Below are 25,741 nucleotides of genomic sequence, written 5' to 3'. Positions count from 1 at the left end.
TGATTGTTTCCATTAATTTTGGTTTTCTTCTTTCTTCTTGACGAGGAGAGACCCGTTGTTGCATCTAGATGGCAGCTTCCTAGCTTTTAAGGTCGATTCCACGATCTTCTGAGTGTGACACTCAAGACTGAGTTCCATGATCCCCTAAGAGGGGGAAAATTCACAAACCTACACACACACACACACACACAAAAGCATATACACTCCTCTAGTGAGCAGAAAGCAAGAAGATGTGTTTAACTGATGAAGTAGGCTCAGGGGCGCACTGCCTAATAAGCAGGCTAAACACAGGCTTACATGTGCTTACTCACTCACCTGCAGTGAACAATTTCACATTTTTCACCATATCAAAGATTCTCCTTCTGGGTGTGGCTGGCATTTGTCTTCCCTCTCAACCTCCCACAGCACCACCTTCCTACACATTCAAAGCCTCTTTTCAAATTTACAATCTCTGGAAGGGATGGGAATACTCAGTAAGCAAGGCTTACTTGTGCTTACAGACTAAATTCACTACAGATTAGTATGTACGCACAAGTAAACCCATGCTTCTCTTGCTTATTGTGTAATCCTCCCAGACCACACTCCTTATAGCGATAAAATTCCAGAAGTGTAAGAGCCTAACTGCTCTTAAAAAAAGAAAGAAAGAAGATCCAGAAAGAATGAAACCAAGGTACCAACTGATCTGTGCTAAAATATTAGTTTAACCCCAAAGTAAAAATTCCCAAGCACATGTGACCAGGTACTGAGAACACAGTAAACTTCTCTTCTTCCCCAAACAAATGATCAAAATTAAATGACTACACTTCCCCTTAACCAGAAGCTGTTCTCTTTAAGGTTTAGTCCTACAAATAGAGAAAGGAAAAGGAAGCAGCAAGCTGCAATCTGGCATGGGACTTTATCTTCCTTCAGGCAGGTTAAAGACCTGCTAGTTACAAACAGGAGGGGGTGGGGAAAGTCATTGAAACCGCAGGGGCCTAATGCCCATTTGTATTCACACTCAGACCCTTTAGGGATATAAAATCGGAGAGGATGAACTGTTTACATTCACCTAATGCTCAAGTAAACAAACCAGAGGCTGAGTCTAAGGGTTCCCAGCACGGCTGAGACCAGACCCCCTCTGAGCAAGAGAGAAGGGCAAAAGGGAAGAGACAGAGGCTGTCACTTCTCAGCCCTGCAAACTGCAGCTAGTTCTCCTTCCCACCCGGGGCCCACTTCTCCCCAAGCCTGGGCCCTCCCTAACTCTGCCTCCAGAGGTCACAGAAGCTCCCAGAAATGCCCTCCTGCCCCTCAGTCAAGACATGAAGAAGGCACAGAAGAAGAGGGGGCCGGCCCACTTGCCTTCACAGTGCACAAGGCCGAGAAAGGGGAGCAGCCCCTCCAGGTCCAGGTGCCACCACATCCGGAAGAGGGGACCACAGCAACTCTGGCTCAGCCCAGGGTCCTCCGGAGCCCTGTCAGGCCTCCAGACAACCTGCAAGGCACCCCCTCGCCTTCCAGCTGCCTTCAGGGGTTAGCCCTCAATAGCTCTTCTTCATGGAGAACTGTGTCTTAGAGCGCCTTCCTCTAACTTCCCAAAAGCCACTCCTACCCCCAGCATCACTGAGTGTGTTAGCAAGTGAACCCTAGTTCGACGGCCTGGCCCAAGGCCTGATCATATCTTCTAAATGTGAACAGTCTCAACTTGACTTGTGGGGAGGGGTGAGTAAGGGTCCCTGGCTCTCCTTTTAAATGCAGATTTGAACTTTTCACCCGGGGTCAGACAGCTGCAATGCTCTGTCCCCAGCAGAGGCTGGCGCCGGGGGCCCACTCAACCTCACACTTTCACAGTTTTTTTTTTTTTTTTTCCCCTGCCCATGCAGGAGGAAGGCCTGGTAAAGGAATTAGAGACCTCCATCCTGAAAAGTCCAAACCTACCCCCACCTCTCTGCTTACCAAGGGCACACACACCCCCCCCCCCCCCTCCTACAGGCCACCTGGGCAATAGCACTGGCTACAGGAGACTGCTGTTATTACACACCCTGCCGGAGGGGGTCTGTCGTGAAGAAGCACTCTCTCAAGGAAGGGGCATCTCTGTGGGACACGCTTTATAGCGCCTCTTAGCAGAAGCCGGTGACTTTACTAATAAGAGCTGCAATATTAATAAAATTCAGTCATTCGGCTTTGAGAAGAAGTCACTTCCTGAGTAAACAAGAGAATGTTAACAGGCCTTTTCTTTTTTAGGAAAGTGCTGGCTGGGACTTCTCCCCTTATCCTCAAGTGCAAGGGCTGTCTCTGATTTTTCCTTATTACCCTCTGACCCTCCCTTTCTCCTCCTCCAACCAGAGGTGCCCATGGGCCTTGACTAGGGAAAAGAGGTTTCTATTCCATGGTACCAAGACAATGCCACAAACCAGAATCCACATGTAAAAGGGAAGTGATCTCTTAAGTCATTATGCTCATCCCAGCAGACCCTTCCCTGATTGGCCTGACTGGCAATCAGCCACTGATGAAGGGGCTGAGGCTGGGGCTGCAGACCTCTCCCACAGCAGCAGTGCTGGAGCCTCCAAGAACCAGCACCCCATCAGCCCCGGACCAACCACCCTGGGAGCTGCTGAAGACGTGGGGTGGGGGCGGACACAGGGGCCACTGCACAGATTCCCTCCGAGTCAAAGGTCTGAGACCACAAACCAGGCAGCCACCATGGGGCGAAAGGGAAAGATGGCTTCCAGCGGCCCCATGCAGCCCTGCCAGCGTGCAATTTCATGGATAAAGAAGGGGTGGCATATAAAGCATTAAGACCATTTTAATAAACACCCGAATTCCCACCAATAAGAGCTGGCCTGCTCCCTAAGGGTTTGGGACACACTGCTGTCCCTGGAAAAGCCTTCAAGCCCAGGTGAATGTCCACTTCACATCTGCTTGTGCTGAAGCAGTTTACAAAACGTTTGCACTGCAGACTGCTCAAAATTCCGTGAAGTAGTCGGGGAGCCGGGGAGCTTTTAAAGAAGAAACTATACACTCAGCCTGAGCCCCTTGGCCCCAATAAATGGCAGCAGCCAGTCCTAAGAGACGATGGTGAAACACCCATCTACAGACGATCTCAGAAGCCCAGGGCACCATCCATACCTTTCATTTTAGGCCTGGCATGTCCAGGAAGGAAGCCACTAGCCTCCTGTGGCAAGAGCACTGAAGTGTGGCCAGTACAACAGATAGGATTTCAAACACTAGATACAAAAAAAAAAAAAAAAATGGAATGTAAAATATCAATCATCTTTCTTTATGCTGGTTGTGTGTCAAACTGGTAACATTTGGATACACCGAGCTTAAAAAAAAAAAAAAAAAAGATTATTGAAATCGATTCTGCCTGTTTCTTTTAAAGTTTTTAACATGGCCACTCGAAAAGTTCAAAGTGTCTATGTAGGTCACACCGTATTTCCACTGGATGCCATAGTCACAGACCCTCAATCTGTCTTTCAACTGCAGGTTCCACCAGCAGTTAGTTCTGAATGTGACAGAGACAGAATTTTCTCTTATTTGGAACATCTGCCAAAGCTACAATGTTCCAGCTCCCAAGAGATACTTCCAATTGTGCTCTACAATCTTAGTATCCAAAGAACTCCTGGCCAATTTGAAATGAGGAGTTAAGAAAGGTGGAAGGCCAGAGGGTACCAGAAGCTAAACTGCTTACAACAGAGCGGCCCGCCTCTCCCAAATTTTACCAATTACTGGTAAGCTCCATGCTTGGTTTCAAAAAATATTTTACATTGTCTTGTTGTTGTTTTCCGTGTGTTAGTGTGTGGTTTAATACCAGATTACTCACTACAAGGACGGTCTCCATACCAGCTTTCTTCCTTTTAACTGACCTTCCCACGAAATATGCCCAGCGGGAGGCTGGTGTACACCCCCCTAAACACACAGTAAAATGGGATGGGAAACAGAAGGGGCAGGGGAAAAACACAGGCTCTTTCCCTTTTAGAAGCTCCCCATCCCCCTTCTAGGGCTCACAGGACAGTCTCATTTCTCTATGTAAATTAACTTTTTAGCCATCTCCTCAGAGAAGAAAAGCTGCACAGACGCGGAAGGCCCATCTTGGCACACACAATGACAGCCATGTGCATTCCACCAGCAGGGGGATTAGTGCAGGAACGTGCTTTGCAGCTGGGGGGGGGGGTGAGGAAGAAAGGAATTGGGGGTGGGCGTATTTCTCCTGGGTCTGTCCACCCAAAGCTCTAGGATACACTTCCACTTCTATGAGAGTCAGTAAGTGGAAACCACCCCTGCGCGGCATTCTAAAGAGGGGAGGCTGAAAAGGCCAGAAGAGGGGGCCCAGGGGTGAAGGGGGGGGAGGAAAAGAAGGGGGAGAGGAGCTGCCGGGAGGGGGGGCGCTTCGCGTATTAGAGGAACTGCCCCTCTAGGCGCTTTGATCCCCTCGGTCGCTAGGAGAAACCAACTTTTCTCCTTGGGTTAATCAAAACCAAATTACTCAGGAATGTGGCAGGACAGGTCTGAGCTTCCAGGTCCCTTTGTCTTTGAGGATTTAAAATGAAAAAATAAATTTTTAAAAGCAGATGGCAGTGGTTTACGGACTAGTAAAATGGAAAGTCTTAAGGAGCCTTGGCCCACAAGCCCTTTACACTCCCCACACGTAAAAAAAGGATACCCCCAAACCTTCTCATCAATCTAGGGACCGAGAAGAAAGAAGTCATTTTTGTAGAGTAAATGCAAAAGTTAGATGAAAGAGTTCCTCATTTCATCCTTCCTGGACTCAAGTAAAAAACCTCCCAAACCATCCCTTGTCAAAGTCCAAGTAGAAACGATGCACAATTTAAGCAATGCCCAAGTGCTGCAACCCCCTCATCACCATATGATTGAAAGTTGTGGCCAGGTGAACTCAAGAACATGCTGTTTCGAGAACAAAGCCTGGGAATATTGCGCAGGGCATGGTTCTTCCTTGGGGATACTGGGTAGGGAAGCGGGGCCTCCAGTCACTACTCAGATTCCTCAACCAAAATTCCATGGTGACTTTCTACAATTTTGGTTCTCTTTAAGTCTTAAGAAAGGCATCTTGTAGGGACAGCTGGGCTGGCTGAGCACATGGATGAAAAGATGCCATCAGGTGAAAAGCTCACGGAAGCCTGGGGATTCACCACCCAAAGCTGTCCTGTTTACGGAGGAAAGTGCTGGCTGTGCTACCAGCTAGTTTCAGTAAGTCAAGAGGCAACAGGAAAAGGCTGACCTCAGAGATGAACGCATCCTAGAGTTTGGAATTACCTAAGGCTGCCGCACCTCCTCCCTGGCTCAAATTCCAGCAGACTTGTGGCACTGTCTAAAACGTGGGCCCATACTCCAGGCCACAGAAAACTCCAGAAGGCAGCAGCTCAGTATGAGTTACCCTTCGAGGCAGCGTGGAGTGACACAGTCAGGGCGCCCACTAGCAGGAGGATGAACAGCTCTTTGTGGATTATAAGATGCCACTATGCTTTATTACCAAACCTGATCAGTCCAAAAGTTCTAAAGTATTTAACAATAACAACAGATAGACTGAGCAGAGTGCCACCACCTAAACTACAGAGCCTGAGCTCAAAATATGAAGTGCGGCCAACCCACAGGCGGGCCTACCAGCTTGTCATAAATTGTAACTGGCCCCAGGCATGTGGTTACCTGGGAGGCTGCACTAAAGTAATTTTTCAAATATACTTTACCTTATCTTTAAGGAGCTCTGGTTGCATGGTGCCTAAGGCATCTGACTGCCAACCAGAAGGCTGGCAGTTCAAATCCACCAGCCACTCTGCAGAAGAAAGACTGGGCAATCTACTTCCATAAAGATTTACTGCCTTGGAAATCCAAAAGGGGTCGCTATGAGTCAGAATCGACTTGATGGCAGTGAGTTTGAGGGTTTTTTGTTTTGTTTTACCTTATCTTCAGGCGCGCATGCGTGTGCACCCACACACACATCACCCGTCTTAGATCTCAGCCATTAGTATTCCATTTAGACCTTCCAAAACAAGGTCATGCCAGCAGGCCCTTCCCCTATTTCTGGCCACGACTACGAACTTTCACCTCCTCCTCCAACAAAAGGAACCTTGTATGCAAAATTCACTGCAACTGTGAATCCCGCACAAACTTCTGTGTGAGAGAGGACACTGGGCCATCAGAGTCTGCGCTCCCAAGGTGCTGCCCAGAGGGCCTCCCCCACACAGGCTGGGGGAGCATCCCCAGAGATTAGGGGCCCGGCTCCCTCAGCTGCCTCCGCTCCACACACAGCTGTGCGGCCAAGGCCTTACCTTTCAGAGAATAAACACAAAGTTTTTTTTTTTTTTGGAGAGAAGAAAAACTATTCTCATTGACTCAGTAGTTGTAGACAACGGCCCTGACTTCATGGTTGAAAAAGGCCAGAATCATCCTACAGCTGCACTGTTCACTATGGTGGCTCCAAGCCACACGCAGTCACCAAGCCCTGGAAACGTGGCTGGCGTGGACTGTTGAAAGAAGAATATTGTGGCTATGCTGGGCTGCACAAAATACATTTTAAACTTAATACCACCTGCTTCTTTTACTTTTTTAATTTTAAAATGTCCAATTACACATGGGGCTTGCATTAGATTTCCACAGCACAGAGCTATGGAGCCTCACACACTGTCCTATTACTTGATAACAGTGACATCGGCTGTCACACAGGCCAAACTTCAAACTCACGCTGCCCAACTCTTACGCTGGAGCAAGTGTGTCTAATGCAGAGGGGGCTGTGCATCTATCCAAGATAAAAACGTAACCTCTATCAAATGGGGGTGACTGTGTCTACCCTCAGCCCCCAGGAGACAGTGGTTGATTCCTGGGCACAATTTTTATTGTCATGACTTCAGAGGGGGGCGGTTTCTACTGGCATCTAATGAGTAGAGGCCAGGGATGCACAGGGCAACCGCTATAACAAACTTTATTTGACCCAAAATATCAACAGCGTCAGCAGGTATGGACTAGGTCTGAGGTCCACTCAAGCACACTTTTAATACTCAGATTTCCAGGGGCAAGGGGATAAAGGGGCACCCCTTTGCAAAATGGGTTCTCTGCAGGGTTCAGAACTGATTTTTTTATTATTTTTTTTATAAGTTTTACATTGTTCCACCTTCTACTTTGGCCAAGTAGTGACTGGAATCTTAAAAGCTAGCAAGCTGCCCTCTAGATGCAATGATGGGTCTCTCCTCGTCCAGAGCCAAGAAGAAAGAAGAAAACCAAAAATTCACGGAAGCAATTAGTCCTAGCGACTTGTACACCATCTGATTTGCAGCCTATATGACTATGAGACCAGAAGAACTAGATGGTGCCCGGCTACCAATGTCATCCACTTGGAAGGAGATCTACGTAAGACATCCTTGATAGAGAGGGAGAACAATGTGGAACAAAACTCAAAATCATTTGGAGAAAAAGAAAAAGGGAGGGGGGACCAGGTTTGCTGGTCTGACAGAGCCTAGTGGAACCGCTGAGGCTATGGCCCCTAGCTGCCCTTCAGGTCTGGAGTTGAACCCTCACCTGTGGTTTCCAGCCAAACACAAGACAGGCATATGACATGAACATTTACCTGAGGTAGATACACTCCTTGGAGAGAACAAGCATGGGAGAAAGAAGGGCTGCTTATGCACAGGGAGACAGCTCAGGGGGCAGGAGTGCATGGAGGGATGGACACAGGGAAAAGGTAACTATGGGGAGGAAGTGGAAGGGGAGCTGTTGCATTGTGGTAAATTGTGGTCAATGTCATGAGACAAAGTGTATGTGAACTGCTTTATGGAAAGTGAATTTGCTCTGTAAATTTTCACCCAAATTACAATTTAAAAAAAAAAAAAAGGAAAAAGAAAAGTTTTAGTCGTAGAAACACTGTGGGAAAAGAAAAATTAAAGTAACAGAACCATAATCTATTTCTCACCAGACTGACTGACAGTCTCAAGGGTTGCTATGTCTGGGTAGCTCTGTTTTTCAACTGTTGTTGTTGTTGTTATTTGCCGTGGAGTCGCCCCCGACTCATAGCGACCCCTCCTTGGGTTTCCGAGGCAGTATCACTACAGAAGTAGGATTGCCCAACCTTCCTTCCGAGGAGTGGCTGGTGGGTTTGAACCGCCAGCCTTCTGGTTAGCAGTCAAGTGCCTTAGGCACTATGCTACCAGAGCTCGGGGTCTGCAGCTCAAAGCCACAGAAGCCAGATTCCCCTACATGAAATGTGAAGCCTCTAATGGAGGATTCAAATTGGGCAAGTCCCTAGTGTGCCCAGCGCCCCACGCCCAACCGCATGACCACACACAGTGAGGCCTGCATTCCTGTGACAAGCTACAGAGCAGTGACGGAGCTGGTGACAGGCCTGCAGGTACAGGAGGAGACCTGGAAGGAACGGAGGAGGTCAAGGCTAGAGGCACTCAGGACTGCAGAACAGCCCCTTCCCAGAGCCAGGCAGGGAGGCACATGATAATTAACTCAGCAAGTTGATATCATTTGCATATAAATGCCTCCACAAATCACTACAAACAAGCCAGGACAAGTCAGGCCTATTAGCATATACAAACCAGCCCAGGAAGGCCTCTCTAGGTGGGTCTTTTGAGTGGGGCTGCTCACTTGGAAGGCCGCCTGCCAGCCTGGGGACTGAGGGCTCGAGAAGGAAGACTGGGGGCATGGGGTACATGGTAGCTATTTCAGACTGTTTCACTCTTGAACCTAGTTGCATGATATCAAAAAGAGCTGGCTTTATTCCCAGCCCACAAGGGAAGAGCAGAAGAAATGCTGGACCTTTGTAGTATATTCCTGCCCAGTGCTGGAAACAAAAGCCAGCAGAGGCCACAGGCAGAAATAAAAGAAATAAAAAGCCAAAGGATATGGGGGTGGTAACTAACTTTTGTGGTGAGGCTATTCACTGTGCTAAGCTCTGTGACACTCTGCTTCATATTTCATTCACTCCCCTCAACAAATGTGAGGTGTCAGGGCCATTTTACAGATGAAGAAGTGAGGCTCAGAGAGGTTAAGGGATGGGTGCAAAGTCACACAGTTAGGTCAGAGCAGGGCTGGGCCTCAAAAGGAGGCCTGGCTGGTGTTTGTTGCCAATTACCCCAGCTGGTCATCAGATAAGAGAGGAGCCAGACCTATAGCAGACAGAGGGCAGACTGCACCTTCCCTGAGAGCAGAGTCTTGATTCATCTCTGCTTCTCCCATGACACTGGGTGTGAATAACAGACCCATTTGGGGTCTGACCCTGAAATGGAACATATACTTTGGTTTATGCTGTAACCATCTCATTCCTACAACCAATGAAGAAGACTGTGCTCCCTCCCATCAGACACTTGGAACTCTGAGCCAGGATTTCCTCTATGAACCAATTTCTCCACTGTTTGGACCATTGTTACAGTTTCCCATGCAAGGGCAAAAGAAATTGATGGCCCTTCCCAAGAAGTTTAAAAGTTCTTTGACTCTTTCCCCAAAGATAACACTGGGTTTCATACCTGTGGAAGGAAAGGCCAGCTTCAACTACCTCTTTGAAAAGGGAGGAGGGGAGGACCACTACTAGTGTCTATTATTACCAGTCTCTGCCTGGAACCATATTTTAAGAGTGGGCAAAACATTTTCTCACAGAAAAGCATGATGGATGCAGGCACAATGTATTCAATTAGTCAGGTGCACACTACAAACATCACCGATGCTGGGCCCTTGGCAAGAATCACATCTCCAAATATAAAAGGGACACCATTCTAGAACCTGGCAGAAGAGAGACGGTATTTAAAAGTAGTTGTGCTACTAGTGGCATCAACCTCCTAACACACACACTCAAAACCATGAGCCTCTTCTTAAGTGTCCAAACGTTGACCTGACACTTTGACGCTTTAACAACGATGCAAAAGTTCCATGGAGCAATAATGAAGCGGCTCCATGGAAAGCAAAAAGCACCCCAACAAGCCAAAGGTACATTAAGAACCAAGGCCCTGAGCCAAAGAGCATTTTAGGAAGCAGGGCCTGAAATGGTGGAAGAGGCATGCACCGTTTCTTGAGCAGTTAAGAAAAACTGGCCTTAAAAAAGGAAAGCTGCTTAGAAAAGAGAAGAAGGAAAAAAAAAAAAATGCATGCATCTTCTTCAGCATATTTTAATGAATGAGGGTCTCAAGAAAAGTTGCCCAAAAGAGGCCACTCAGAGACCTTAAGTGTGGGATGCAAGTAATTCCATGTCAACTCATATGGACTTTTTACAGACTTACAGGCATTTAAACTCTTCTGAAAAGAACTTTCTCATACACTGAAAGGAGATTAATAAGTGAGACTTCCATATTTGAACGGGCGCTTATATGACTCTGGCGGGGAGGTGCTGCTGGACTGAAATCAAATCCCAAATTAAGCGCCTTGGTCTTTTCTTCACTCAGCTAATCTGACTGCAGTCTTTCTACTGAGGAGATTCAAACGAGCAGACAGACAGCCGCCTCTGAACTGAAATGTTAATACTGAAATGCAGAGGCCATAACAGAAAGGATCCTGAGAAACCATTCTCATCCAAAACCAGCTCAACCAACAGAGTGGGAATACTCCTCCAGTCACATTCCCAGTCAGTCAGGACCAACCAAGGAACACTGATCTCTGAGCCCCCCCGGAAAGACTTCCAGGTAGTTCAGCCCAGCCCATCTTACTCAGCGAGAAGCCTAAAGCTCATTGTGTCCCCAGCCAACAAGCCCCCATCATGCTTGGTGCCGATGTTGTTGCTGGACTCCAACTCACGGCGACTCCACGCACAGTGGGACCACAGGGTTTTCACCAGCTGATTTAAGCAGATCGCCAGTCCTTTCCTCCTAATCCATCTCAGTCTGGAAGCTCCACTGAAACTGCCCAGTATCACAGCAACATGCAAATCTCCACAGACGGGTGGTGGCTGCCCGTGAGGTACGCTGGCGGGAAGCCAACCTGGTCTCTTGCATGGAAGGAAGAATTCAACCACTGGACCACTGCTGCCCCCAAGTTCTCAGCCCCACACTCTTCAGCTAACACGCATGTGTGCATACACACGCGCACACACACAGAAAGGCCTGAGCAGTCACTAAATCCTGCCTCCAGAAGCGCAGAGGGGAAGGACAGCCTCACTCCCAGATCAAAGGCTTGTGGCCGAAATCACTCGGGGGACAGTGTGTCAAAGCAGCAGGAGATGAGAACGCCACCACCCTGTCTTCTCACACACTCTTCAGGAACCAGTTTCCCAGTTCCGTCGGAGTCTCCCTACAGATGACTGAAGATTCTCCATAAATCCGCAACCGTTGCTCCAAAGACCCACTTAAAATTAAAAAGGAGATAATCATGGAAGAAAGCCGTTAAGGCCATTATGCGATTAGCTTCTTCCCTGGAATCAAGCAGACTAGGAGACGGGAGCCCAGTGCTGCCCCATCTTCCCAAGGAGCTGGCTGCAAGGAGTCTCAAAGGGTTTGTCTCAAACTAGCAGGGGGTGGGGAAGCACGCTCATCCTATTCCTCTCTTCCCTAGGAGCCTCCCAGTCCCATTTGCTGGCAGGGAAAGGGTGGACAAATGGGGGGCAGCACACGTCACCACCAAAGTTCAAAGAATGAGCAGCTGAGTCATCTAAGACCCTGCCCTTCGCCTAGCCCCCCCCCCCGCCCTCCACACCCCAGGACACAGGAGGCGAGCTAAGGCCTCTCTGGAGAGGTGCACAACAAACCCCCACATGTTCATCCTCATGCTGACAAGACTGTGTACTGACCCTCCCGTGGGAAGGGAGAAGGGCTCACCCAAAAGGCAGATACAGCCCAGGCCCTTTGCTAAGAGGCCCTGGCTGGGGTTCAAACCAGCACGATCCAAGCCTGGCTCTAAAATGGAGCTGAATTTGCCAGTCAGCAAACTTTCTGCATGCCCCTTCCCCTGTCTCCCCCACCCTTCTTATCCTGTGAAAGCAAGACCCTCCAGTAGGCAACTTAGGACCAGAGAAAGGCAGATGAGTCACAGGAAAAGCCACCTTTCAAAGACACAAATAAGAAGTCCAGGCACTTTCCTTGGGCAAAGAACGCTTGGAGAACACTCCCATTACTGCTAGACCAGCACCCTGTCCTCACCATCTTGTCCTCTGTCCCAAAGGATAAAAATCAGAAGATGAGGGAGGAAAAATATTCAAGTTATTTTACTACTTCGAGGCTAGCTCAGTGCTGCTGTCAATCAGAGGTAAGCCTGGCTTTACCTCTTTCCCTACTTCCTGTCCATAAAGGAGTTGTGTACTATGTTGGGGGGTGGTGAACCACACTGAAACATCTGACTGTCGCCTGTCACGTGTTCCAAAACAACAATGTGGCAGCCAAGTTTAAATCATAAAATCTGACAGCTGTTGGTTTTCTTAGTTTTTCTTGTTGATCTGGATTTTGAGAATGGCTTGTCAATGAGTCCATATTTTTGTCTGGCCTTCTGCCTCAGGAGGGAGCTCCAGTGGCACAGTGATTAAAGTGTTTGGTTGCTAACCCAAAGGTCGGTGGTTCGAAGACACCAGCCACTCCACAAAGAAAGATGTAACAGTCTGCTTCGGTAAAAATGTTAACAGCCTTGGAAAGCCCTATAGGGCAGTTCTATTCTGTCCCCCAGGGTTGCTATGAGTCAGAATCAACTAAACAGCAGTGGAGTAGTGGTTTCTCTTGGGGGGGGGGGTGTCCCTCAGGACAGGTTGGCCCAACTACAGCTTCTGCATGTTTCCTTCTCAATGGGAGTAACACAGTGAAGATGTAACACAGTGCCTTAGAACAGGAACTCCTGAATATCTGATACAAACTAGCTCCTGCAAAGGAATTCCTTTGCCTGGATTCTACTGAAACTTCCTTTATTACAGTTCTCGACTCAGAGTTTCTCACCTAGAGCACTCAGATCCCCTATGACACTTACTGTAATGGCATCCGCCTTTCCTGTCTGTGGTGTTTGTATGGTACCATCCCCATCCTGGTCAATGACACCAACCCTGGGGACCAGGGGCGGCCTACAGACCCAAGCCTCACAGAATTTGGGCAGGATAAGAACAAGCAGCCCTTTCAATAGCACATGAAAACAAAAACCCCAGCACGCGCTGTATTCCTCGAGGTTACTGACATTCACCATCAGGTGCACTACCCTGTGGTGTTGGCAAGCAGGAGCCAGGGGCTTGCAAAAGTTTTGTCCAGGCCATAATCATGCTCTCCATGCTTTTATAAAATGTAGCTTAGTCAGTTACATACTTACTTACTCTAAAGATGAGACTGTTGCAATCCTGAAATAAGCATTTCCAGGCTCTCAAGCTGATACTTCATACCCTTAAAAAAAGTCCCAAGCCCCAAAGACACACTAAAAAAAGGACAACAGCACACAGTGGCGATAAGGACATGCTTCTTGGACTACCTGTGACCAAGACCAGAGGAACTAAGCTCAGATAACTCCAGCACCTTGCTAGCAGTCCGCAGTCGGAGATGTATCCTAAGGAACTAACCCTAACCATCTCTGGGTCACGCAAGGTGAGCCAAGCCTGTCTTGGGAGTGTCTAGGACGCATCACTGGAAGTCATGATGATGAAAACTGAAATCTTGCTTATTTTAGCTCCTTGCCACCGGGCGGCCCAGTTGGCACTGCATCCACACAGCAGTTACATCCAAACCCAAAGGAAAGAGAACTTCTTTCTCTGTCTGCTGGGAGAGCTCTGCCGAGGCCTGCAGAGAGGAGTTTGACTTGGGCCTCTTCCACCCTCCCAGAGTATTCACTAAAGGCGGAAAAGAAGAAACCAGAATTAAAGTTTCAGGTGGCTGGGGAGCCCGAGCAGATTTTTCATTCTGCAATAGTTAGCAAGTGTCTCTCAATCGCTCTCCATCAATCAGGACCGTTTGCAGGACAACTAGAAAATAGCACCTCTGTCCCTCAGAAAGCTCAGCTATTTCAGAAAAAAGGGCTGGGAAAGGGAGGTGACCCGTGTCATAAAGGCAGAAGGTCTCCAAGTCATTCAATTCCTTGTGATTCCAAAAGGCCTGTTTTTCAAGTGTGAAAGTGCTTGCTTCTGCAGATGCAGAAGATGTTGTTAAATAACACTTGTGTAATTAAATAAAAGAGCAAAGTGTGACCCCAGCCCATTCTGAGAGGCACTTACATGCCTTCTGAAAACAGGCTGCAAACTAAACGCAGACCATCTCCTTAGTCCTGTAATTTAGGGGCTAAAAGAGAGGAAAAGTCTCCTTGGCCTTTGCATAGCTACACACCCTCTGAAAGGGTGCCTTCAGGGTCTCTGCAGAACAGAATAAACCCAAATGCAGGTGTGCAAACATCCAGGTATGTGCCGCTCACCAAAGAACCCATTCTTGCATTATTTCAAACCTCAGTCTCCTTCCCCCTTCCCTGCACCCCATCTCCCCACCTCTGTTCTTAATTAATTTGCAAGTCCAAGTAACAAGAGGGATTGAGTCAAGCACCAGTGCCTGTTCTAACAACAAGGAACAGACCTGAGTTCCTTGTAGCAGCTCTCAGCTCAGGTTACCTTAGAAGGTGTCTACTTCCCTATGGACGACAGTCTCGGCCACGGTGCTCAGCCTCCCACTCCAGCCCAGCCTACTGTGCAACTCGTGATTTTTTAGGGTTTCCCTTGAAACCTATCCAGAAACCACAGTCATTAAATGAACATGAAGGTTTGACACCTTCTGAATTTAGGAATGAGGGGGCTCAAGGGGCCAACTCTACAAACTCGCACCTGCTGCTTGGTGGCAAAGAAACGGAGTGCCCCAGCTAGGGTGAGGTTTCAGTGATGCTCTTTCCTTAATGACCTGTCTCCAAGGATCTCCAAGCATGGGATGAAACGAGGGGTAACTCTCTCACTATACATACACCCGCTCCGAGGCTTCAGTTTCTTTTACTGCCTCATCTTGAGATACTTTCGCCAACCAGGCCCTGGCCTGATGGCGAGGCCTCGCCTCCGTGCCCAGTGGGCTGCCTGGCCTCTCTGGGGGTGACTGGCAGTGGTGTCTGACAAGTCTTCACAGCCTGTAACATGTTACAAACAGAACCCTCCTGGGTTCACCTCAACAGTGGTCACACACACTGTTTAACACACTGTGGACCCCTGTGCCCAGGCACTGTCCTCTCAGAATACAGCGTGTGGGAGCTGTGCTCTTTGTCCTCAGGTGAGCTGTTTTTCCAGCATTACAATCCAGTCTCTCCAAAGCAGAAAGAAGTAGTCTCCAGAACATTCTTTTTCCTCCAATCCTACAATGATTACTTTTGTTTGTTTTGTTGTTGCTGTTTTTTTGCCTTTTGTTTTTATTTCCTGCTACTGGCCTTACTTGGGCATTCTTCCTCCTTTAACAAGACAAAACTCTTAGCTCTCCCCTTTCCCAATCCCGTCCCCTCCCCCTCCCCTCTCCCTCCCCCCAATGAAAGCTGCTCCGTTTTCCCAGAGGCTGACAGGCTAAAATTAGAGGGTGAACAAGTGATCACCAAAGGTGCCTTCCAGCTCCCAAACTCTGATGCTCCCTTTCATTACGTCACAACGGCCTTCTTTACATTGTTTTGACCTGACCAGTGACTTCTCTTGGGATGGAAAGGGGGTATTTTTAGGCGGGTGAACCCAAACTTCTCCATGCCACCAGCATTGCAAGCATTCAGAAGGCAGGAACTGATCCAAAAGCAAAATAAAGAGGGGAAGGAAGGACAGAGGGCAGGAAAGGAGGGAGGCAGCAAAAGGACTTTACTTGGTGTCCAGCGGACTGTAGGTGTTCTCACCCCAGAGAGGTTCCAACTGGGCTCTAGTAGTTCAAGTGCATCCAGCCTGCCCTTCCCCCACATGCCCCAAGAGAATGGGAAGTTCAGCCAAGACTCACAGCACCTGCCTGCAGCTCGATGTCGGCTGCGGGACCGGCGGCTCGGCGGGGGGAGGGAGGCTTCACTCACCTGACACACAAAGCCTCCGCACACCTCCGGAAGGAGGAGACACTCGCAGGTCCGGGGGCCGCGCCTTGCGCGACAGCGGGAATTTCCAGCGGCACCAAAGCCCCGCACTTAGCCACCCCAGGCGGCATTCTCCCCACCTCCCGCTGCCCCTGGGGCTCCGAGGTGGCTCTGGCTAGGTGCGGGGAGGTGGGAGGCAAGGGACTGGGGCTCATGGTGAGGCTCGAGCGGTGGCCTGCCCCTCCCTGGGAGGTAGGGTCCCCCGGGGCGCGGCGGCGGGGATTCACCCACGGGGTGCGGCGCTCGCTTCCCCCCCTCCCCCCCGGCCTACCCGCCGCCTCGGCCGGCCAGCCGCCCGCCCGGAATCGCTTTATGTAAATGAAGCCCAACTCGCAGTTTGCAGCGCGCACGGCCCGGCCAGGGGAAGGGGGGCGAGCGGGGCGGGGGGCCTTCGGGGATCCACATTACACAGCAACAAAGCGGAAGGTTAATTTGAAACTCACAGCCCCGCCGCCGCTTGGCTCTCCGGGCAAAGCCTGACATCTACAGTCGTGCCGGGCGCAGGCCCGGCTGCTCGGCGGCGGCGGCCGCACCCGCGCCCGCAGGGACACGGGCACGCGAGGCCCGAGCGCTCGGCCCCGCTCTGGGCACGGGCCTCCGGGCAGGCCGGGGCCGCGCGCTCGGGCCGTCAGACCTCAGCGGCTCCGCCTGCGCCACCCCCGGGAAGGGGCCCGGTGGGAACAAAGCCCGATCCTCCCGGAGGCGCTGGCCCCTCATCAAAAGTCAGGGGCCAGCCTAGAACCGTGTGAGAAGGGAAGGGTCGAGCCCTCGGCCACAAGAAGTTGTCTCGGGCCTCCGAACCGGAGCCATCAGTCTCTGGGCCCTGGCCACGTCACAGCCAGACCACTCTAGCACAGGGACATTAGCCAATGTGGACGGGAGTTTATTCGAAACACACACCCAGCCTATTACATGCTTTTCAGAGCACTTCTGTTTTTCAGCTTGTAGAAACTTAGAAAAACATCCCCTGCTCACCATTGTGAGTTTTAAGTATAGAGTTTTCAGTGCAAGACAAACATAAAAGAAAATAAGAGACGGGAAAGGAAAGAAAAGGAGCTGCAATTTGTAGTGAAGCCTGCAGTCTCTTTAACTCCCCTTAGAAGCCACATGGGCTCAGATACACATAGATCATGCCCTTCATGAGGGAATTCTACTGCCAGGGTCAAATTTAATGCGGCCACCCCGGTTGGTCGGAGCAACCGGTGGACACTTTTATATCCCCCCAGGTTAACCTTTTTCCATTCTGATAGGCAAGGCAGCCCCAAAGAAATCGCACCGGAAGTCCCCTGTCTTCCCTGCCAGAATCCCACCCATGGTCTGAATAAACTCCTGTTTCTCTTGGAGCAGAAAGGCACCTGCTTTCTCCCTTTCGGAAAACCACCCACCCAGGCTGGCCCCACAGCCTTGAGAGTCTTTTCCGACTGCACAATAATGAACCATGCAAGTGTTAGAAATATAATAAGCTCACAAGGAGAAGAGCTGTATGTATGGAATTGTATTAGCGTTAAGCACACACTAATGTAAGGGAAAAAGGGATGCCTCGCTGGTGAATACTGTCATGTCCTCATATGCAAGAGATTTCACACAATATAATTTGGATTCAAATGAATATCCAACCTGTTAGGTGCAAACAACCCCTCTCTACATTTTAGTCCAGGCGGGGAGAAAAAAAAAAAAGACTCCAAAAAATGAGTCCAGCTAGGGCCTGTAGGGAGGGAGGTCTGGTTAGGGACAAAGGAGGACACACAAGCCAAATCCAGTCACATGTTGTGCTGGGGAGGAAAGAAAGTGGAGGGTGATTCTATAAACCAGAGCATGGTCACTACAGAGCCACTCCCAGACCTCCTGACTTCAGGCCCAAGGATAGGTGGCATTTTCAAAACACATTTATATTAGCCACATGAGCTGAGGACACCTTAAAGAAAACCAATTAAGAATTTAATTGAAAAAGTGACTATGAATAATACATGAAGATGATGATGCCAGCAGTAACGCAAGCAACGTGGCACATACTGCGGAGACGCCCCTGGAAACGTCTCCCGGAAAACGAAGACTTCCAGCCCCAGTGCCTTACCTGGAAGCAACGCACCACCCACCAGATAAATGAAGGACCGTAAGAAAATGTTGACCCTCCCAGAAAATCTGATTTCACTGCTTTCTGATAACTTTTATTAACATGGGACAACCTCATAATCTGGTGACATCACAAGCCTGGTGGGGCGACAGACAGGTATCTTCAATAAAAGCTAGAAAGCCCAAACAACAAAGCTATAAGCGAGCTGGAAGGACGCAGAGGCGCTGGGCAGAAGGCCCTGAGGAGGTCTGTCCTGACCATGTCAGTGGCCCCATGTCCCAAGTGCAAGCCACTATCTTCACCTCAGAGGCCTGGCACATAGAATCCAGAGCAGTCTTGGGTTCCTTTCCTTCACTGTAATCAGGAACTAGCTGCATCCATGGTGAGGCCTAGTCAAGCCTGCCTTTATTACAGGGGCAATTTAACAGGTAACCCACTGGCAGGTAGGTAATCTATGGCCTTTATTCCATGAAGAACCTAAGGGATTGCACCAAAGCCAGGGTGTTGCCTCTACCAAAACTTATTTTTTGGGGGGGTACAAAAATAATCCCTCTGCAGAGGGAATCTACAACTTGTGCACTTACATATGGAATCAACAGTTTCTCTGAAATGCATGTTGCAATCTCAGTCCTCCAGCTCTGGAAGGCTGTAACTCTTCTGAAAGCCTACCTAGCAATGACAGCCTGACAGTCTCATCGCTACATCAGAACACTGTTGACAAATAAACCCATTCTCAGAAAAGGCAAATCTTCCCTTCCAGTTCTTCATAACCACTCTAGTCTCATCTGGAAAGCATAACAGGCAACAGCCAAAAGCATAAATATTTGAAAATAAGTCAGGGAGTGGTGCTAACCCCCTTCCCTACTCCTCCCCTTACCCACTCTCCAAGCCAGAGGCCTGCCCTACACTTTGTCTTAGGTGGACGGTAAATTACACAGATCCCAACAGAGCCAAACCTGCTTTTCTCCCCCCACCCCCCAAATACACTTGCTCTCCAATTCTGAATCCTTTCACTTCAGCAAAGGTAAATATGATCTCAGGGCTGAGATACAGTGAATGTCAGCATTCTCACTTCTAGCTAAACCCGGGCTCTGTTTTTGCAGATCCTATTTTATTAAATTATACATACGTATTGATTTAAAAACTGTGCCTAAATAACCTTGAGGCTTTAACAAAGAAAAAGCCAGAAGAGGGCAAAAGAACAGAAACCCAAAGCCCCCCCACTCCCCCTCCCCCCCGCATAAACAAGGAAGTAAGTTGGGAGCTGAATGACATCTTTAACTCCTGAGTTCACCCCCTCAGTTCCAGGCAGTTGTATTTAGGGGTCTGGTACCAGCTGGGTGGCCAGACGCCGTGACTATGAGGCAAAATGCAGGCTTTCCCCCAGTCATACTTGCCCTTCACAGGCACTGGAGGCTGGCACATCATGGCCTACACACAGATGTGTTCATTCACATCTCATGGCTTCCATCTAATGCTATGGTCCTAATTCCATCGATTAATTTCCCCAAAAAATCATAGGGGGACTGCTATGTATTTTACTTATCAGCACCTCCAGCTCAGCCCCTGAGCTGACAATGACACACACAAAAAAGACACAAATGAGTAAACGAGCAACTCTTTTTAAAAAAGCAGGATTCCAGAGAGCTTTTCTGAATTCATGGTAAGTTCCAAAGCCCAAGTTTTAAAAAAGCAAAAAAAAAAAAAAAACATAAAAAATAAGAGTCGGCCTGAAAACAGCTTTAAAATGTCAGGTCATAAGCTCTTCTCATTTTTTTTTTTTAAACAAAAATATTATTTCTGAAAGGTAAAGAGAATTTGCCATGCAAGACTTTGATACCCAGGGGGATTCTTACATTTGTGTTTCTAAACCTTGAAATTGAGAATTTTAATGAAAAGGCAGACAGATGCTTACGGAAACCACTGCAGTCAGAGTCCACACATAGCAGGAGAGAGAGGTGCTTTGTCTGGGGCCAGTGCAAAGAGGTAGGCTCCTGTTTTGTGCAGGGGCCATCTCTATGTCTGCCACATCCACACTCTGCCTGGTGGAAGCCACTGAATTCTTGGAGGGGAAGGAGGCTGGAGGCAGAAGAAAGGAGAAAGGAACCGGCAGAAGAAAAGCAAACGGAGGAGTATTGCCTCTTTAGATAAACTGGACTTAAAAACAAAAAAAAAAAACAAAAACCTCAACCCAGTATCAGTCCCACAGTGTGTGTACCAAGACTTCTCCAACGTGAGTTAAAACAATGTACTCAATTCTGTAACAGAAGCACAGTAACAGGACCAGGATTTTTTTTTAAATGAAGAATTTCAGTTGGGTCTCCTTTTCTCTTCTTCCCAACAACCCCTGTGTATGAGTGAGGAAAGATACTAGAAGGTAAACAAAAGATGACCCCTTTCTCGCGTCCCCCAACTAGCCAAGGATCCCATTTCCCTCTCTCTCCATGTTAGCACATTTTTGCACAGAATCTGGAAGAGGCCTGAGCTGAAATTTCCCATCTCCCCCTCCAAGCCAGCCAGTGTTCCAGAATTTGGATTTCTATGGAGGGCTACTGCAATCGCCAGCCAGGCCTACGGTAAAATGTGCTTCATGCTGTTCCGTTTGTCTCTCTGCAGACAAATAGAAACTGTGAAATTTAAAGAATGGATAAAAAAAAAAAAAAATCTAAAACAAAGAGGTTAAAAAAAATTGGACAAATGTTTTTGCTTTTGTGTCTCCCTAGAGCAATTGTTTGGGGGAGTCTGCAGTAACAATAACCATGAGAAGGCATCTAAAGGCTATGTGCGCACAAGGGGACTCCTTGCCTCCTGCCTTTGGTCTGGGAGAAAAAGCACCTTAGCTCCGTTCTCCAGGAACAAAAGGCCAGGGCCAGGGAAGGGGGGAGAGGTGACTGGGGCTTTCACATGGAGCCAAGTGTCAATGCTGCTTCATTTTTCACCCGTCTTAGTTGGAAAGCAGCTCAGGGAACTTCCTAATGGCTGCTCTTTCCTCTCTCCGTATTCTTTCTAAACCTGAAAGAACAGTAATTAAAAAAAAAAAAAAAACCCTAAATCCCATCACCCCATTAAAGGAAAGTCTTTGGAGCCCACATGGTCAGGTTTCCTCTCCTTCTTTTCCTCCCTCCTACTTTTTTTTTTTGAAGGGCGGCAGGATTAGGTTTCCGATTGGAGCTCAATGGAAATCAGGGAAACAGGACATCACCGTCATTCTTAGGAACACCAGCCCGGCCTTTATATCTACGAAAAGGCAGGGAGCAGAAAAACAAATGGAAAAAATGAACAGGGATGGGGGCAGAGGCTGTGGGGAAATGCCTTGAAACATTTTCTTTTCACAGCATGAAGCCCACTAATGCCAGCTTCAGATCTGCAACTGAATCAAAGTCCTTCATTACAGGGTTTTTTGGGGGGCAGGAAGGGGAAAAGAAGAAGTGGACAATAAGAATGTATTGAAGACACAGTCAAGGTATGGTGGGGACTGGAGTGGGGGTGCCACAAAGAAAGGACAATGAGTCACTGCAAGACATGGAAGTCCCAGGGCAAGTCGACGTTGGAGTGCGCCAGCAGAGTCAGAGCTGGAAGCCTCCTCCTCAGCCAGCAACCCCCTGGGTGAGGCAGACACCCAGGACCCTCAGCCTCCGAACCCAGCCTCGGCTGCTTCTGAGAGTGTCACCCCTCCCCAGGCAGCCACAGGCTCCGACTGCAAAGCAAGGTGGGGGTAGGGATGAGAGGGCCTGCGAAGAAGCACAATAAACAACTCAAATCTGAACGGAAATGACATCAGCAAAGTGAAGGACCTGTTTATTGTAGATCAAAACAAAACAAACTTCCAAACCTTTTGTGTACACAAGACAACTCTATAAAAAGCTTTCCTAAAATGTCAGCAGGGGTCGACACATCAGCATCCCAACCAGCAAACACATGACAGTTACCATGGGGGGGTGTGATGAGGAAAGGGGATGAGGGGAAGGAGGAGGAGGGAATAAACCCAGAAGGGGCCAAAAACCCAGCTTACTCCTTCCCCCTTTGCTGATCCTTCCTATTTACTGGTGTTTATCATCTAAAAGCCATGTTCTGTGCTTCACTTAATACAAGGCCAGACAGTGCTGTCTAATGAGGCAGCATTACAATCAGCTTGTAATACTGAATTTTTAATGCTGCCAAGGATTCTGTTACATAATAATATGAAAAACAGAAGCTGAAAGTGGGCTCGCTGTGACACGACATGCGAGGTTCCAGGCTAGCACCACAAGCCTGGCCTCCCCTCCTCCACCCACCCCCACTTTCTCATTTACAAGCAGCCCTCCATCCCTACCCAGGAGGTCAGGATGGAAACCAAGAGGATTTCTCAGGAAATCCACACTTTATTATTATTATTATTACACTATCTGATCCAAAGTTATATTTCAAGAGTTTGAATTTTAACTTATCTGGAGTTGGAGGGATAAAATGAAAATGAGGGTTTTTTTTTTTTTTTTTGAAGTGGGGGCTGGCGAGACAAAGAATGCAGAGAAGGGGGGATACCTTATTTTAAGCAAGCCAAACAACTGGAAAAAATCAGAGAGGGAGAAGGAAAAAGAGGGGAGTGACTAAAGTCTGCAGACCATATTCACAGCTGCTGCAGAGTTTACATTGGTGTAATTTAAAAGCATATATATAGCCACCGTTGCTCCTCTCTGCAATACCCCAAGACTGTAAATCTATAACCACTGCAATGATTTAGTGATTAAAAACATGATAACATATTGTGTAACTGCAAACCACAGAACCCCTGCCAACTCTCCTCCAAGATAAAGAAAAAAAAAAAAAAAAAAAACACAGAAAATGTGTTGCTTGCAGCGATCTTCCTAAACCCTAAAGATTTCAATAAAAGAACGTCTGAAGCAGGCGGATCGGCAAAGGGAGTGAATTCTGAGTGAAGCCAGTAAAAAGGGGGGGCAGGCAGCTTTATGTGGGATTCTTTTCCTTGTCCTAACAAATTACGATCTAAACATGCCTTTTCTTTTCTCTTTCTCTCTCTCTCTCTCCTTTTAATAGCTTGCTGTAACTGGAATTACTGGTCCTGCGTGCTGTCTTGCATATTCAAAGCTGCCTTGTAATCGGATCTGGACTCAACCTTATTTGCCTAAACTCAATAGGTTTTTTTTTTTTTTTTTCTTCCCCTCCCTCTGTTTTGTTTTGGATTCCGTATTGTAGGTTTTCTGTAGTTGTTGGGAGCAGACATCTATGCAGGCAGAGGCTCTGGTGCCTTTAAACTACAGAGCAAACACCTGAGGGAGGAGGCCACAATTTGTAACAGGGCAGGAGGAGCCTAAAATATACACAGAAGAAATAAAACCCAAGCAGCTGTAGGGGTTTTGGCCTCTGGGCAGCTGACCTGACCCCGTTCTGTATGTGCTTTTATTTCACCATGGCAGGATTCCTGCACCTTGGGTCAGATTTGGCCTCAATGGGACCCTGAGCAAGGCAGGCACCCGAGCCCTTGAAAAATGCTCCATAATTGGGGGGGGGGGACTGTAGGAGGGGGTGAAGGGAGAATAAGTGCATATGCATTCCAACTTCCCCAGAGTGCACAGACACCCACGCAGTGTGTGTACACACGCACACAATCTGTCAGGCCTGCCAAGCCATGGGGCAGCTCCAGTCCAGTTTTCTCAGCTCACATCACCCAGAGCCTAAACTCTTCTTTGGGGGAGGGTTCCCCAAATCTTCAAGCCTACAACTCTACCCACAGACACATACATACACACACAGGCAGACACTTCCAGAAATTTTAGATGTTTAAAGAGTCCACAATCTGAATCGCCTCCTCTCTGGAGCAGAGCAGGGCAGTTTATTCAGAGAAATCAATAGGAAAGAACATTTGCAAATATTTATATAAGCCTGTGCGTTTCAGCATTAAGTAATTAAAAACTAAAACTAGGGAGGGGGAAGGGAGGAGACACACAGAGAGAGGAAGGCCGCTGGCCTAGAGTGGGTCTTCCTGCCTACACCTCATCTCTCCAGACCGCAGTCCTTTCAAAACTGACTCCGTGTACACTTTTTACGAAATCCTGCTCATGCACCATTTGCTAGACTATTTCAAAATCATCTCCAAATATGGATTCACCTACCACCAAGCTTTCAAGTCTGACTATAAGTGTATTATCTCTCTCTCTCTCTCTCTCTCTCTCTCTCACACACACACACACACACACACACACACACAGAACCTTACTTTGGACATTGCCTTAATCTCCAGTGTATTACTCGCTCTTCTATCTGTAAAACCTAAATTATTTGCACCAGTTAAAGAAAGCTCAAATTATAAGAAGTGGGCCCCTGAAGTGCTAATTCAATAAAAGAATTCTCACCACCTAAACCCCCCAATACTCCCCTCAACCCAAAGGCTACCTATACTTTGGGGGTTCAGTACCTGAGACCCCCACGTGTAAATAGATTCCCAGAAAAAACAATAATAGGAAGGAATTTTTTCAATGAGACACTCTCGCGTGAACTTCTCTGATATTATTCCAGAGGGCTGGGCAGTAAATTCTGGTTGTACTGCCTCTCAATCTGTTCTAAGAAGCCGAGCTAGGCACACTGGAGCAGCCATGCTGCAGATATTGTAGAAATTTACAGTAAACGAGGATACACGATTGCCATGCGCTGCCCTATTGATTATGCACATGGTGATCAATTGTCTCCCCTCTTCCATTTCCCAAGCCTCTTCCGAGGACCTCCAAATAAGTCGGTCTCAACTAACCATTCTCTCAAAGAAGGCGGTGGCGGGGGGGAAGGTCATTTTTTAAAAAACATAATAAATCCTCAAGTGTTCCCACTGAAAGGGTTCCAGTCTTTTTTAATTCCAAAGTAAATTTATGCTCTGTAATTTGCATTACAGCCCAGCGATCACCGTATGTCATATTCTTCAAAGGTACTTAACAAAACCCTCTTTTAAAAGTCACTAGAACTGGAGGTCAGAAAGAGGCAATCGCCCTCTTTCTTCCATATAGTCCTTAGATCAAGTTTCAATAATTGAGATCAATAAAAATTGTCATATTTACCCTACTTCAAAAGACAAGGGGGAAAAGTTAAAGAGTAGGTGATTTTTGAAAGCACTTGTAATCAAAAGGTTTGCCACAGTCGAAGAAATTGCACAACATACTGCAAAAGTCAGATTCTGAGCAACAGATTAATATGCAGATATACGTGTAATGTGCATTTTTAGTTTAATCTCTACAAAAGCAGTATGGACTACTGGGTCTATACACAATTTAAATACACCTGTATACAACAGTCTCCGCAAGATATTCAAAAGAATGTACATTAAAACGCATACTGTAAACTAAGAAATATGGTTTTTGCATTAATGGAAAAAATACGTGGAAAAAGGGAGCGGAGCCGGTTGTGGGGTGAGAGTGGGGAACAAAACGTAAACAACCCCAGACTCGAGTGAGAGGGAAAAAAAAAAAAAGTCCTCCTATGTCTCTCAACTCAGCTGGCCGAATAGAGGCCAGCCACCAGGCGAAGTCTGGCCCTCGCCGGCGGAGCAGCCCCGAACCCCCGGGAGCCTCTAGTGTCCAAGCAAGAGCCCCCTCTGGGCGCTCGCGGTGCTGCCAGTAGGGCAGTGGAGACAGCGCGCAGGTACAGGCTCCGGCAGCCGCCTAGCCCCTCTCCCCCTCCCGGCTCCCGTGCTCCGGCCCGGCTCCCGCGTCCCCTGCAAGTCGAGCCCTGGCAAAGAAAGCTCCCGCCCGGCCA

This window comes from Orycteropus afer, unplaced genomic scaffold, assembly GCF_000298275.1.
Source record: "Orycteropus afer afer isolate SDZICR_OR568_19922 unplaced genomic scaffold, OryAfe1.0 scaffold00067, whole genome shotgun sequence".
Taxonomy (NCBI): domain Eukaryota; kingdom Metazoa; phylum Chordata; class Mammalia; order Tubulidentata; family Orycteropodidae; genus Orycteropus; species Orycteropus afer.
The sequence above is the reverse complement of the archived record's forward strand: the minus strand, read 5'-3'. Positions refer to the sequence as shown.